The 16,137-nt window shown below is 32.9% G+C and overlaps 1 pseudogene across 1 annotated transcript; it reads right to left on the reverse strand.

Moving 5' to 3' along the window:
• Positions 1-14,656: 14,656 nt before the first annotated feature.
• LOC148790252 (peroxidase 5-like) lies at positions 14,657-16,137 on the reverse strand (annotated as a pseudogene). Its single transcript, XR_016078808.1, has 2 exons — positions 15,790-16,137; positions 14,657-15,678 (listed from the first exon to the last, which is right to left on the reverse strand). The product of XR_016078808.1 is annotated as a peroxidase 5-like (transcript).

A 16,137-nucleotide genomic window follows, 5' to 3' on the forward strand; every position in this document is an offset into this window, starting at 1 on the left:
AGCTTTTCCAATTCATTGCATCTAAGACTCCGTCTCACGACCTTACTTGGGACATTGGCACCAGGAGCGACCAATCGGCAAAATCTATGAGTCCTCTCTCTCTCTCATACACACATACAATTTCTAGGCTTTATAACACATTGTTATTTTTAGTTGGCCAGAATTTTCATGACTGTGGTGGCCACAGACACATGCTAGGAGCAGCTATCATTTGCACCCAAGTTACCCAACATTCGTTACGAGCAGACCTCTCCCATCATGTCCATAGATGAAGTCAAAAGCAAAGTGCCAACACAAGCAAGCGTCGATGTTGTGACCGCATCCCAAGCTCTCCATTAGTTTGATATCCCCAACTTCTACCAACAAGTGAAATGCGTACTCAGAAAACCCAACGGAGTGATTGCAACATGGTGCTACATATAGCCAGAAGTTAACAAATCCGTTGATGCTGTCTTCTGGAGGCTTTATCGGGAGTCCGATCCTTATTGGGCTCCCGCTAGTAAAATCATCGATGATAAGTACAGAAGCCTCCATTTTCCGTTCGAACTAGTGGAGGGAATGGATCACACTGGTCCCTTCGAATTCAAATCAAATCAATCCATTTGTTGGCCATGATGGGTTTTTGGGAAGATGGAGAGAGAGAGAGAGAGGGTAATATTGGGTTTTAAATAATAAATAAATGGCACGTGGTGTTACATGTGTATGGATTTTGATGGAATATCAATGGACATTAACGACAAGGGTAGATCTAGTCAATTGTCAAAAATAGTAGGGGTGGTTTAAGACAATAGTTAAACAATAAGACTATAGTTTGTCGGTTAGCTAAATAGTAGGGATAATTTAAAAAAATTGACCTTTGATTAGTCAATTTTTTATTTATTGTGCAACTTTTGCACCATAGGTGTAGTTTTTATATAATAAAATTTAGAATATTAAAACTACTTAATGAAAAAAATGTGAAAAAGTAAAACATCATAAATGACATCTTTAACAATGTTGAAGTCTTTAACATGATTTGTTAATATACATTCTAAAAAAAGTAAGTAGATAATATGATGTCTTTTACTATAATTGATTATTTTTTAGGGTAAAATACAAAACCTCTCTTGAAGTTTCTAAAAATCATAAAAGCCTCCCCTTTAGTTTTACTTTAACAAAAACCTCCCTTGTACTTTTAAAGAACTCAACAAAAAATTCCCATCCATTAGTGACCCAGACAAAAAAAAACCTATAAAGTTACAAATTTACCCATGATTGATTGTCAGGGCATCATAAAAAATATTTTAAAATGTCAGAATTGCCTTCACTTGATTAATCTCTCCTTTACACCCCCTTGTATTTTTTATTGTCGTGGGACTATGAAGGGGATACTAATTTCTCAATGTTCAAGGAAATTAAGCAATTGATTTACCATAGTAGCCACCCGTTGAGTAAAGTCGAAAATGCCATTGCAATCTCAAAGCTAGTATACAATCAATTAAAATAAATCCTCGTTGCAAAGAATCAATTAAAATCCATAAAAATGGAGAATTTTGAAAAATTAATCCATAGAAACAGGGTCTGAAAACCCTAATTTGATCCATTAACAGAACCAAATGACAGATCTGAACCAACAATAAATCCCTTTATTGCAAAGGTTGCAAACTTTAGTTGCCAAGGTTGAGGTTTCTAGGATCTAGAATTTTCATTTCTATATTCCTATATTCCTATTTGTTGTTTGTAATGTTGCTGTTGTCGCGTTCTTCTTCTTCTTCTTCTTCCAACGAAAAAAGAGATTTGGCTTCCTTCTAGCACTTTACAACAAAGAAAACCATTTCAACGATTAGTCATTTGCATTTAGTTTTGTTGATGGGCTTCAACTTGTCAGGCAAAACAAGACGTTCTATGTTCCAGGTGTTGAATTTGATGTACATGACTTAAGCTACAATGAAGGCTAAATTTGGTAATTTGAAAAATTAATATACTTTGTTAACATTTTTCCGTCCAAAAGTTGAAGGAAGGGAGGTATTTGTTATTGTCAAAACGCAAGGGAGGTTTATATTATTGTTAGAAAATTTAGGGGAGGTTTTTTATATTTTACCCTACTTTTTATTTACTTTGCAATCTTTTTTTTTATATAATAGTAGATGTTTATTGTGTAACTTCTACACTATAGCTAGAATATTTATATAAAAGAAATCTATGATATTAAAACTAGATTATAAAATTAAAAAGTGAACCAATGATAAAATGAGATGTTACGGTTTACAACAACATTTTTAATATAATTAAAGTATATAATGTGATTGGTAAGTATTACTGAAAAAGTAGTTTCAAGGTATAAGAGATTTAATGAATATTCAAAGATATTGTTTATAGAATGTTATTTGCTCACAATTAAATGATTGAACTTACTATTGGATTGTATACAAATTTATTCTCAAAATACAAGAAAAATTCTAACCAACAAAGTTAAAGATTTTCTAAAAAAATGTAACATTTTTAACATAGGAATTCAGATTGTGAGAGAATAATTTTCATGTTGTGAATTATGCATATAAATGGCTTGATTTACAATCATTTTATAAATTCTAGAGGGTCACCATGAAAAAAGTATTCAAGCCCATTTGAGCAATGTCTTTGTACAATCATGAATTTGAATTAAGTGATTAGTTATAGTTAGTTAATAATTTTGACTATTAAAAATTTAAATGGTGTTTTTTTATTAAACATAATCAACCCATAATACAGTTTTCTCCATTATATGTTTTATTGAAAAGTTTGCACAAAGCCTAAGGTATGAGTGTTAGTTGAAACTATTTGAAAATGCTTAAAAACACTTAAACAAATAAGAAAAATAAGAAAAAGGAGAAAACACCTACATGGCACTAACCTAAAACACGTCTCCAAAGCAATCTATCGCATTTGTACATAAGCTTATTTAAATTTCATTATGCTAATCACGATTGGATTCATACTCAACTTTTGATTCATATTTAACAGAACTAATTCTAGATTCATAATTGCATTCTCATTTGGATTCGCTTATATTGTGGGAACCAAAAAATACTTATAATTAATTTTAAATCAATACATACATCTTATGAAATTTTAAATCAACACATACATTCTATAAAATGTGAACTAATAAAAAGTAAGTCATATAATGCCTATACCATGATGGTTACTTTCTTTAATTTATTGTGTAGTTTTTATACTATAGTTAAACTCTTTATATGGTAAAAGTTAAAATATAAAAAACTTTATTATAAAATAAAGAAGTGAACTAGTAATAAAGTGAGACATCAAGTGACATATTTAGTCTTTAATGTGCTTGATGAATATACATTGTGAAACGTAAACCAATAAAAAGTAAGTAAATCACCTTATGTATTTAAATGTGATTTATTACTTTTTATGTATTGTAAAGTCTACAATGCAAAAATTGCACTGTGAAACAAAAAAAAAAAAAAGAACTAGTTATAAAATGAGATGTTATATGTGATATTTTTAATGTTGTTGAAGTCTTTAACATAATTGACAAGTAAACCTTGTGAAATGTAAATAAATGAAACGCAAATTATATGATTCCTTTAATATAATTTTTTTTATTTATCAAGTAATTTTTTATCATAGTCCTTGTTTGGGAGCACTTATTTTAAGTTTTAATTGGAATAGACGCTTATTTAAGTGTTGGGACCACATAAAAAAACCCAAAATAAGCACTTATTTTTTTAAGTGATTATTGAATGAGCACTTTTTTTGCCATTTTCTTCCAATTCTATCCCTTATCTTTTTAACCCATTTCTTGGTAATTCTCCCAATATTAAAACACGACAGGACATCCTATCATTTCTTCATCTTTCTCCTCCTATTCACATGTTTCTTTGTAGCAACATTGACCAAGGTAGAAAACGAATCCTTAATTATTTTTTAACACCTTTGTTTTTTTATTTTTTATTTTTCTCCATATTCAATATATGGTTATATTAAGTGAGGGCTAGAATTATCATTTTTGTTGAATAAACACTTTTATGATAAACAACTCACCAAGCACTCAACATAAAAAGTATTTGTTTAAAAATAAATAGTTGGAAAGAACACTTATCAAATATTAATAAGTGCTTATTAGATAGATAAGCACTTATTTCCCAAACAAGGCCATAGTTGGACTTGTATTATTAAGTTAAAGTATTTTTGGCAAATAAATTATAATTTATAATTAGTTGTTAATTATAATTTAAAAAGCCTAAAACTTGGAGCACGAGGCATATTACTTGAGGCCAAACACATATTTTGCCTCAAGGCTTAAGCCTCACAACCAATGTTTTAAAAAAATACTTGGAACTAGAATAGTTTTGGCCACTGGTTTCCAGGTCGACGGTTTAATCATCTAGTTTGAATGGATGACTCGTTCTGACAAAAAAAATTAAAAAACAATAATCAAAATAAAAAACGGCCAAAAACCATTGAACGGGTTGAACGAGTCGATGGTTCGACTACCCGAGTCAATGAGTCGTTAACCAATTCAATTATTTTTTGCCAGGGATCAGGTTTAGGGTAAAACGGAATTGGTTGCCTGGATGGTTCCCAGGCCGAACAGTTCGGCCGTCCAGGTTAACAACAGTTCAAAAAAATTGCTCACAACTTTGATGTGAGACTTAAGACTTTCTTAGAATGTGGCATAAGACTCAAGCCTCAAAGTGCAAGGTAGTGTAGCTTAATGCATAAAAAGGTGTAAAAGCCTCAAGTATCAATGATTACTTAGTGATTTAATGCAAAAAATATATTCTATGCATTTTTGTAGCTCAAAATATATGGAAGAAGTAGCTCAATATTTATGGGCCAAATAAAAAGAGTAAAAATGAAAAAAGCCAATAGAGTATATAAGTTCTAATAGTTTTTCTTAGTGTTTTAGGAGAGTTTAATGCAACAAAGCCCAATCAAGTTCTTAGTTTCTCTTGGATAAATCAAGTGAGGTTTTCTTTTTCTTATTATTCTAAATCTAATATTCCAATTTTTTTGTATATACAAAACATCCCAATTTTGTTATTTTTTTTCATTTATTTTCCTAGTGATTTTTTCCTTTTATTTATTCATTTTTCATAGATCAAATCAATTAAGTTGTTTCCTTTCTTATAAACTGTTGGATGACCATAAATCTAATATCAATTGTATGGGATGATTCTTCATATATCTCCTTGCTTCTAAATTGGTCATTTCAATAATTTGAAAACTTTGCATTTTGAAACATGAACCGTGAAAATGTTTATAATTGTTAGTTATTATTTTATTTAATTCTTAAAATGATTATTGGTTATAAGCTTCTATTTTATAGATATTATGTGCACTTTCTATCATTCTAACTTGGTATATTGTATGTTATTTTTATGAATTTATAAACTTTAATTAATCATTTTTCTTAAGCTTTGAGGCTTACGCCTCACCTTTTTGGGCCATTATGCCTCAACTACACCTTTAGCCTTTTAAAATCTTAGCCTTAGGAGCATGCTATTTGAACCAAGCTCAATACAAAACCAACCGGCCCAACCCAAAAGAGAAAGAAAAAAATGTTAATATTGTGTTTAGTTTGATTCTCCAAAAGTATCCAATTAGTGTCATTTTTGTTTGTGCTTGATGGAGTAGACTTGGTTGTCATTCTGTTGCTATAAAGTTTGATGTCTAAAAAGCAAAAAGCTCTAAAAGAATTGGTGCCTTGAGTCTTATTTGATATTTGAATGTAGAGAATATTGTTCTAAAATTTGAATACTAAATTCTGAAAATGGTCATTTTACCAGTTTGCCTTCGTAGTTGATTATGAGAATGGATATTTACATTAATGATTATTAATACTAATAATAAAAATCGCATAAATTAATAATATAATAATATAATAATAAAATATTAATAACATAACATAAAATTAATAAAATAATAGAACAAAAACAGTAAAATACATATTAAAATAAAACTTAAAGCATTAAATAATACAATATTAATAAATTAAAATAATAATAAGATAATACCATTTTAATAATGAATTTGATTAAAAATAATATTAAAATATTATTATGAAAATCATAATAATAAAATAAAAATAAAAGTTAATTTTATAAAATATTATTGAATTAAAATAATAGTAAATAATATTTTAATAATAAAATAATATTATAATAATTTTATTTTATTAATATATTATTTAGTAATACAATGATAATATAATATTATTCTAATTATAATATCATTATGAAAATTATATTTCAGCTTTATTGTTTATAAAAATTTAATTAAGTATAGTAAGATGCTGTAGATATGTTGTAGATATGCAACCTTGAATTAGTTAAGATGCTGTTAATCAAGGGCTTAACTAGATTTGCAATGTTTTAATGAATATGGTAGATGGATTGCTAGTCATCCAATAGCAGAAATTTGTTTAGATGATTTCAGTTGTCCAAAGGAAGAGATGGAGCAATTTGCCCAAGTTGAAGCTTTAAGTTTAGCACTGATTTTATGGAGTCATCGTTATATATTTTATTATGTAGCCAGAAAATTCTTCTAAACCCTAAAAAATAAGGATTGGGTCATGGCCCTTGTTGCAAAGATTGCAAATGAAGGTTTTGTATTCTAATAGAATTACCAACTCTGTTGCATATTGTATGGCTAATCTTGCTGTTGATAAGAAGGTCGACAAAACATGGTTACAAGAGATTCCTGATTGTATAACTTGCATTGGTTTCTACAAAGAAATGTATGATGTAATTAGATTCAGTTGAATGAAATTTCTTTTTTCTGTGGCTCCAAAAAACATTTAGGGTTTATTTGGTCTATAGTTGGAATCGGAATTAGAATCGAAATTGAAATCTTTTAGAATCGGAATCGGATAGTTTATTCCTATAATCTGTTTGATCCAAACAGAAATGAAATGAGAATTGGAATAAGCAGGAATGAGATTTCATTCCTAAGGGAGGAGGGGTAGGGAATGGCCATTCGCTCAAATGGGGAATGTCATCCCAGCAGAAATGGAAATAAAATTCCGATTCTGCCCAACCAATTCCAGACCCCTATTCCTACAAATCAAAGGGCCTTAGTAATGGCAATTTTCCTTAAAAAAAGAAAGTGGTAATATGTGCTTTGAATTATTCGAAGAAGATGGAAGTGACATTATCTGGTAAACAGAATCATATTCTCAGTATTCAGTCAAGCTTTAGGAAAACCAAAAGGTTTCCTAATGGGAAACACTTGTTGCCCATGCTCACTTTCTCAGCCGGGTTTATTCCTGATACTGAATCAAGAAGAATGGAAGCATCACAGCCCTACAGAGCACAAGAAATTAAAAGCAGTGCAATTGAGATTTGGGAGATGGAGTAAGAAAACAAACAAGAACAAGATTAATTGATGATGGAAAAAGGCAGAAAGCAAAAAGCAAAAAGCATACCCTGACAAAGCAGTCATGGAAATGCAAGCGAATGAGAGCAGCAGACATGCCAGGATTGGCAGCAACAGCTTTGCTAACTGTGTTCCTCACAATTGTCTCTGCAGACTGCAGATAGGCAACTATTCTTGTAGAAACCCACCTTGACCTTGAGGGACTGCGACTGGGAGGCTGATGGTGACACAATGGGAGCCATAAAACTGGCATGAAAATCCTAAGTGGAGGCAACTGTATAATGACCATCCTTAAAAATGACCCCTAAGTGGAGGCAACTGTATAATGACCCCCACCCGCCCAAACAGTTTGCAATTAAACTCCTATGATGTCATGCCAGCCCAACTCATAATGTATTGAGCAAAGTGGAATATAAGCATTCATGAAAATAATGGGAAGGGGCTGGAAACAATATCTAATTGTCCGAATTTGAATTCAATGGGTGAGTATGGATTGGTTTGGTTCGGTTCCATCTTATAGGGGTCAGTTCCTGGTTTTTGGAACATGAACCCACCTTGTGAAGGTTGGTTTTGGCATTGGCGGTTCTAAGGTCTACCCGTGGACCTTGTTCTTTCTTTACTCTCCCCTTTCAGATAAAAAGAAAATGAAACATGTCTTCTGAAAACTTGATTTTCAGTAATAATAATATATAATTTAAAACTTATAATTTATCATTATAGTTTAAATTTTATAAATATTACTTTTTATATTATTTATTATAAACATTCAAATATTAAAATGAAAACAAATGATCAAATCACTTAATTAGCTCAATAGTCAATAAGATCATGGCTTTTATAACCATGAATGCTTGAATTCAAACCTTAACATCTTTAAAAATCCGAAATGAAATCTTGTTGCCTAATTTGTTAATTTGTTAAGAAGGTGAACCCTCCGATCCCCCATGGAGATTAAAAATCATAATCGAGGAGTGTCATTGTCTTGGTGTACATATGGATCAAATCGTTAGGTATCGTAATGTCTATCATGAAGCTAATATATCAAGCAACAAATTGATTAACTCATGTATCTATTAATGAGCTTTTCATTTGTTTTTATGATAATCGTGGACGTGCTACCCCTGCCTTATGTATCTCTTTTCGCAAAAATAATAAAATAAAAAATATTAATAAATTTATTAAAACCTAGCTTATAGTTTGCATTTTATTAAAATACCCCTATAGTTTGCAACCTATTGTACTTAATCAACTTTTCTAAAGATGGCAGTGGGGAATGATGATTTTGACATTAATGTTTATTTAAACTAATGCTTTGAAAACTGACCTGGAGGCTGAACCATTTTTGCCTTGGGTCGTGGCTCACTGGTTTGATTGGCTAGGTCGAACAGTTTAGACCGTGTCATGTCAACACATATATGTATTAAGTGTATATATACTTATATACATAAAGATGTATGTTTTATATATGTATGAATATATATTTCAGCAGTAAATAATGTATAAATATATTTTAGATATATTATATGTATTATTTTATATTTAATTTATGTTTTTTAATTCAGTTTTTAATTTTTTTTATTTATAAAAATATTAAAAATTGCAATTTGAGGCTGAATTTTTTTGCGAAAATAGTGGGGCAAGGCGCCTTATAGTGCATAGATCTTGAAAAGTTACAAAAATAAAAAAAAAATCACCTCAATCAGACATCAAAGTGCAAAGTTATGGCCTATGAAAGTTTTGCATGCATTGAGTGTGCAACCGTGACCCGGTCACTGGGTTGAACGGGTCAACGATTGAACTGGCTGGGTCTTGACCAAGTCAACGATTTTGACCATCCAATGGGTCTTGACTGAACCGGACCCGAAATCTTGGCTAAGTGACGGTTCGAACGGTTCGACCAACCAGGTCAACGACAGGTTGAAAACATTGATTCAAATAAATTTAATCAAAAGAAAATAAATTTGAAATGTCATTCTTGCCCCTAGTAAAACATTGTCAATTTTGAGTTTAACAAGGCGAATTGGGACAATTTTGAGTTGAAATCCGCCCCCCACGAGATAGTTTCCCACAACGTCCCATAACACATCCCCGTCGTGTATTAGGAACATCTCCCGATGATACCTCATCATTTCTGGTATTATCATCGGGAGATGTTCTCAATACATTACAAGGATGTGCTGTGGGATGTTGTTGGAAACTATGTTCTCAATACACTCCGAAACGCCTGTTTCTAGGTGTTTCAGAACTCCAACTTTTTTTAATAAAAAAAGTCTTGTTTTTAGCTTCCCGAAAAACCAAAATTTGAAAAAAAAAACTAAAAAAAAGAGTTTCGAGCATTTCTAAGGTGGCGTCTGATAACACTTTTTAGACGTCTGAAGTTTGAAATATCTACTTTTCATATGCAATGCTTATTTGGTGTTGCATTTGAATATGATTTGAAAAGTTTTTTCATATTTGAAATTTTAACACTTAGGCCCATCACTTAATACGCTCAGACACATTTAAGACGTGGCCTAAAGTAAAAAATACCCCGCCCCATTCTCTCTCTCTCTCTCTCTTTCTCTCTTCACCCTGTCTTCTCGCCACTGTCGCTACAAGTTGCAGCGACGACGATTCTCTCTTTCAAGAGGGTGAATATTAATAATAATAATAATTATTATTATTACTATTACTATTATTAATTATAAATTATTTTTTACTAATTATTTATTGTTAATTATTTTAATATTTTTATAATCATTAATTATTTTTTTAAATTTTAATCATTTTATTTATTAATTAGTAATTTTTAATTTATATTGTTTCAATATTATTTTGAAGTTAAAATTTTTTTTTATGAGATAATGCGAATTGAACTCAACATTTCCAAATAGTATGTTCTAAGAGTAAAATAGTAAAATCAGTGAATTTCAAATGGTAAAAGGTTGATCCAACACAAACAAACTTATTGATTCAGAGCCTCTAAGTAGAAAAGCACATATGCTTCTTTTGAGATTTCAGACAAATAATATCTTTTTAACTTTTTAGATTTCAGATTTCACATTTATCAAATGCCACCTAAGTATCAATACGATACTACTGATACGCGTATCATATTGATACTTTGAACCTTCTCAAGTCACTTAACGAGGTAAAATGGCTTTTCGAAAAACAAACGGGGCAAACTGGCAAAGTGTAAACTCGCATTGACCAGATTCTATCGGGTTAGGGTCAAGTCAGCCTTAATCGGTGCAAAATCCGACCCATTGACATCGTGGCATTGAACCATTTGTTTAATTAAGCATAAGCTATTTTGTGGGGCAGGCAGGCCAGATTGGTTTTGGTTCGGGTTAGAACGACTTCATGTCGGGTCTGGGTTGGGTAAGACCCGTAGCAGACCTGACCCGTAATTAAAAATTAAAATGCCATAGTTTGAGCATATCGGACGATTGACCATTTAACCCAATGACCAAATGACGAAAACGGTTCTACATCCGGTCTATTCTGCCACCATTGCATCTGTGATCTGTCGATGTCGATTGTCGACATACATCATCAGTTCATCACCATTAGCTTTAGCTTTTCTCTCTCTCAACTGAAAAACCTATTTATACATGGATTCCGGTTCTTCCGCGCCAACTTAACTGCCGAGCGGCGAGCAAAACAACCATCGAATTCGAGATGCTTCTTACATCCATTCTGGAATTCTCAACAGAATTTCGAAGCAATCTTGGAGTCCAAGTTCCAACTGCAGCAGCAGCAGCAGCAGTCCATCTATATATACGGCTTTCCTCGTATTTCGTCTGTCTCAGAGAGAGTGAGAGGGAATGGGTTGTTGGCACGGAGGCCTTCGTTCCCCATTTTACTCTTGTGCAGAAGGCTTCCATGCTCTGCTCTAACAGGAGTAACCTGGAGAACGACGCCCTCTGTCCTAACACAGATCGTCAGAGAAAGAGCCTTCGACCCCCGGTGGCCATTTCTTTATGGGAATTCATTCCTTGTGATTTGATTCTTTGTGGGAGTTTCTTGTGCCCTCGCTTTTGATCGGAACTTGATTCCATCAAGAAGGACCCACAAACCAGAAATCGGTTCATGCTCTGTAAGATACCAGGTACGCTTCGGTTTCTTTCTCTTTTGGCAAATCCTTCTGGTTCTGGGGCTTCTTGGTTCTTTCGACCTGTTTTAGTGCTTTAACCGGTGTTCAGCCTGCAAAAATCTCATTGATGAAAAACAAGCACAGAACTGGGGGACCTGTTTAAGCGGTTGAACCACGATCAGTTCGAACCGTTTAAGCGGTTCATAGAACTGGGGGACAAAATTGGAATTCCGATAAGTCTTTGGTGAGGGTGTTAAACCCTAAAACTTAGCAAAAGAGGTGAGACTGTGAGAGAGGAAGGAGAAAGAAAAGAACTCTAGTAAAGAAGGGGATAAGAGGCCGCTCTGAGAATCTTTTTTTTTTTTCTGATCAGTGCAGCTTGGAGAATCTTTGCTTACACTGAGCCAAATCTTGAAGTAAATCATCTTCTCCACACTCTGAAGAAGCGTTTCAGTTGCAGGTTGAATGAGGAGCTTTCTCCTTCCTACTAGTTTTTTTTTTTTTCCGGTTTTTTCTTTCATGTTGTTCATGGATAAATGTTTGAAACTGAGTGGAAATTGACTGCAAAACCAGATTTCGATCTCACCAAAGTAATACGTAATTCAATTCCCCTCCCAAAAGTATAAAATAAGATTACACAATTACTTTGGGAGGTAGGTATAGAGAAAATTATAAGTACAAGTGGGGACCTAAAAATGGAGAGCAAATCAGCCCCCTACAAGATTGCCCCAACAACGTCCCACCACAAATATGACTTACAAGTATGGACTTGTATGAGACTATGAGTGGCTCAAGTTTAAAAATTTTGTGGGCCCCACATTATATATTATGCATATGTTGAAATGTATGTGGGGTCCATTTTGAAAAAAATGGTCTTCTAACTTTTATGGTCTTTTCGGAGATCTATAAAAAAATATTTCAACCAAAAAATGTTTAGTCTTCTAAGATCTATTTGCAAAAGATCACCATGTTTTTTAACTACCGTATCTTGCAACAGATCTTTTGAAAAAGACTTGTTAAACGGGGGGTTTTAGTTTGAGGTTTAAATTGGCCACTCAAATTATAAAAGGGGAAAAGTGGGGTTTTTTGCAAAATTTAGGTGTTATCAAAGCCAAAAATCCTATTTGTTTTTGAATTTCTAATTATTAATGGTCATGCCACTATTTAAAAGAAAAACAATGAATTACATCTCTTTCTTTCTTCTCCCCTAATTCTTTTCCCCCTCTTGGGTAACATGTAGGATTGTCAATGGGTTGGGTTTAGCTCATTACAGCCTATACTAGTCCCATCCCAATAAGATTTATTTATTCATTAATTCATTTTATTAAGTTAAAAAAATTATTATCTATAAAATTTTATTTATTAAATTTACTATTTATATATTTATTTAGAAATAATTTACTAACAAATCATCATTAGTCTAATATTTGGGGTTGGTAATGAGTCGGGTCTGATTTGGGATAGCTTGTACCAACTCTGTCCTTTTACCTTTCTCTTTCTCTCACCTAATATTTTGGATTGTCAATGAGTCAAGTCGAGTTCAAGATATACTTGTTCCATTCCAATAAAATTTATTTATTTTATTAAATCAAGTAAATTATTATTTATAAAATTTTATTTATTTAACTTACTAATTATTTATTTATTTAGAGATAATTTACTAACAAATTATTATTATCACAATATTTGGGGCTATCATTGGTAGGGCCCAACCCGACAAGAATTATCAAGGACCTAGTAAACTGAATGGAACTCGATAGGGTTTGTAATTTTAGACCCAAAGTCGAACCGATCAGTTCTTTGGACAATTGAGTCTGGCCCAATGGATCTGATTATAATAAACCTATTGAAAATTTTATATATGTAATATTAGTTTATTTAATATATTATATATATGGCTCAAGTCAGGCCTAAATCGATTCGGGACTAGGTGGAACCAGTTGCAACCCAATAAGAATCGGGACAATATATCAAGAACTGAAACCGATCCATTAGTTCTAGCTCTTGGAACCAAAACCGACCCAATGGGTTCAGGTTTGGTTTTGAATAGCTTATACCAGTTTGTCCCAATAAACTTTTATTTATTTTATTAAATTAAATAAGTTATTAATTACAAAAGTTTATGTATTTAATTTAGTAAATTATTTACTTATTTAGAAATAATTTGTATTTAAGGTCATGCCACCATATAAAACAAAAACAGTGAAAGTCATCTCTTTCTTCTCTCTTCCCTTATTTTTTTCCTCTAAATTTTCTCTCTATTTCTCCCCTTGATCCCAATATTTAGGATTGTAAATGGGTTAGGTTTGATTTGGGATAGCCTCTCCCAGTCCCATGCCAATAAACTTTATTTATTTTATTAAATTAAATAAATCATTATTTATAAAATTTTATTTATTTAATTTACCAAATTATTTATTTATATAGAAATGATTTATTAAAAATTATTATTAGCCCAATATTTAGGGTTATCAATGGGCTGGGTTTGGTTCAGGATAACATGTAGCAGTCCTGTCCCAATAAACTTTCATTTATCCATTTATTAGTTTTATTAAATTAAATAAATTATTATCTATAAAATTTTATTTATTCAATTTACCAAATTATTTATTTGTTTAGAAATGATTTACTAACAAATTATTACCATATCCCTGTCCCCGGTGGCAGGGACAAATTTATCCCCATCATTGTCCCCACGAGGATCCACACTCATCGTTTTTTTAATCATTTTGTTTTTTATTATTTATTTCATAAGAATTAAAATAAAGCAGTTAAAAATTATAAAAATTAAATTATAATAGTTAAATTTACAATGTCCTATTAAAAAAAGGTGCTTCTTTGAATTACTTGAAGAAGATGGAAGTGGCATTGTCTTGTAAAGAGAATCATATTCTCACTATTAGGTCAAGCTTTTAGAAAACCAAGAGGTTTCCTAAAGGGCAACAATTAGTTTTATGATTCCCTTCAACCCACATGTAGGGTGTTGGTGTGGAGTTGGGGAGAAACCTGATGCAAATAGAAGGAGAAACAACAAATGCAATTGTGGATTCAAAAACACCAGATGCCAAAGGAGAAGAAACAAATGAATTGTGGAATCATTACACTTGGACAATTTTGGCATATAAATGTAAGACTCCTTAATTTGGATCGTCAAGACTTGTGCTCAAACCTTTCGGATCATGAAAGGTAATTTCTTCCTTTCCCCTGACTGTTCCATGTCTAATTAACAGTGTTTACCTGTTTTCTTTATTACACAAACCACAGTTCAACATTTTCTTTATTACACATATATGAATGCTTTACAAAAAATAACAAAATTAAAAGAAGAGAACTGGCTTGATTAGAACATAAATAGAATACAAAACATTGGAGACTTGTTACAAGAAGACAAAGCATCTCTCTCTCTCTCTCTCTATCTATATATCTATGGTTTCATGTAGTCAAAATCTCACCTAATTTACAACTCTGCAGTTCTTCCTAATCTCCCCTTGCACCCCAGTGAGCACATCAATAGAACCCATATGCACCATGGCCGATGCAAATTTGGCTGCCCAGGCTGCTGGATGGTTGACATTATCTTTCACCAACTTTCTTGTTGAGGGATCAATCCAGAGCAACTGGTCTGAAGTCAACAGTCCCTTGTGCTTCTTCAAATTCTTGTAGTAATTGTTGTCTAGACGAACTGGGGTTACTGCATCGAATAGTACAACTGGGTCCAGACTAGTTTTAGCAGTTGAATGTAGTGGGCACTGAGTTTTCAGGTAACTGGCATGGCATAGGCAAGATGAAGAGAAGGATCCTGGCCCTGGGAATGAGAAGAATTGAAGTGGTTGAGGCGGTTTGAGAAGGAAGAGCAATAAGAGTTCCCAATTGAATGGGCGCCTGAGAGTGTCACCATTTGCTCTAGTGAGAGCCCCTTTCGTGCAAAATTATCCCTGAGTTGTTTCACATTGAAGGATGTATCAGGAAGGTTCAGAGTGACTTCACTTGCAAGTGAAACTCTGCCATCCCGCCGGCCTCTGGGGACTGCATAGTGAATGTCGCCGGCCTAGAATATGCTGTCGCGAGCTGCGGAGGCAAGGATGTCTGAACAAGATACAGTGTTGGGGCATTGAGCTTCAATCTTGGCATGGCCTCATCAATCACTTCAAAAGATTTGCACACCCTTGTTGCCCATGCTCACTTCCTCCCGGGTTTATTCCTGATACTGAATCAAGAAGAATGGAAGCATCACAGCCCTACAGAGCACAAGAAATTAAAGGCAGTGCAATTGAGATTTGAGAGATGGAGTAAGAAAACAAACAAGAACAAGATTGATGGTGGCAAAAGGCAAAAAGCAAAAAGCATACCCTGACAAAGCAATCGTGGAAATGCAAGCGAATGAGAGCAGCAGCCATGCCAGGATTGGCAGCAACAGCTTTGCTAACTGTGTTCCTCACAATTGTCTCTTCCGATTGGGCAAGTAATCTTGTAGAAACCTACCTTGAGGGAGGCTGAAGATGACACAGTGGGAGCCATAAAACTGGCAAGAAACATTATTGCCATAAGAGTGAACACTGTGGGCCTCTCCACTACTCTACTGACCTAAGAGCAATTCATTATCTTAATTCTTAATTAGCTTGTTGTGGATGTATATGAGGAGAGATTGAAGATCAAAGGATGAGAGTGTGGAGGACACACGCCTGGGATGGTGTATG

Source organism: Nelumbo nucifera, chromosome 7 (assembly GCF_055504915.1).
Source record: "Nelumbo nucifera cultivar China Antique chromosome 7, China Antique-T2T, whole genome shotgun sequence".
NCBI classification, from domain to species: Eukaryota; Viridiplantae; Streptophyta; class Magnoliopsida; order Proteales; family Nelumbonaceae; genus Nelumbo; species Nelumbo nucifera.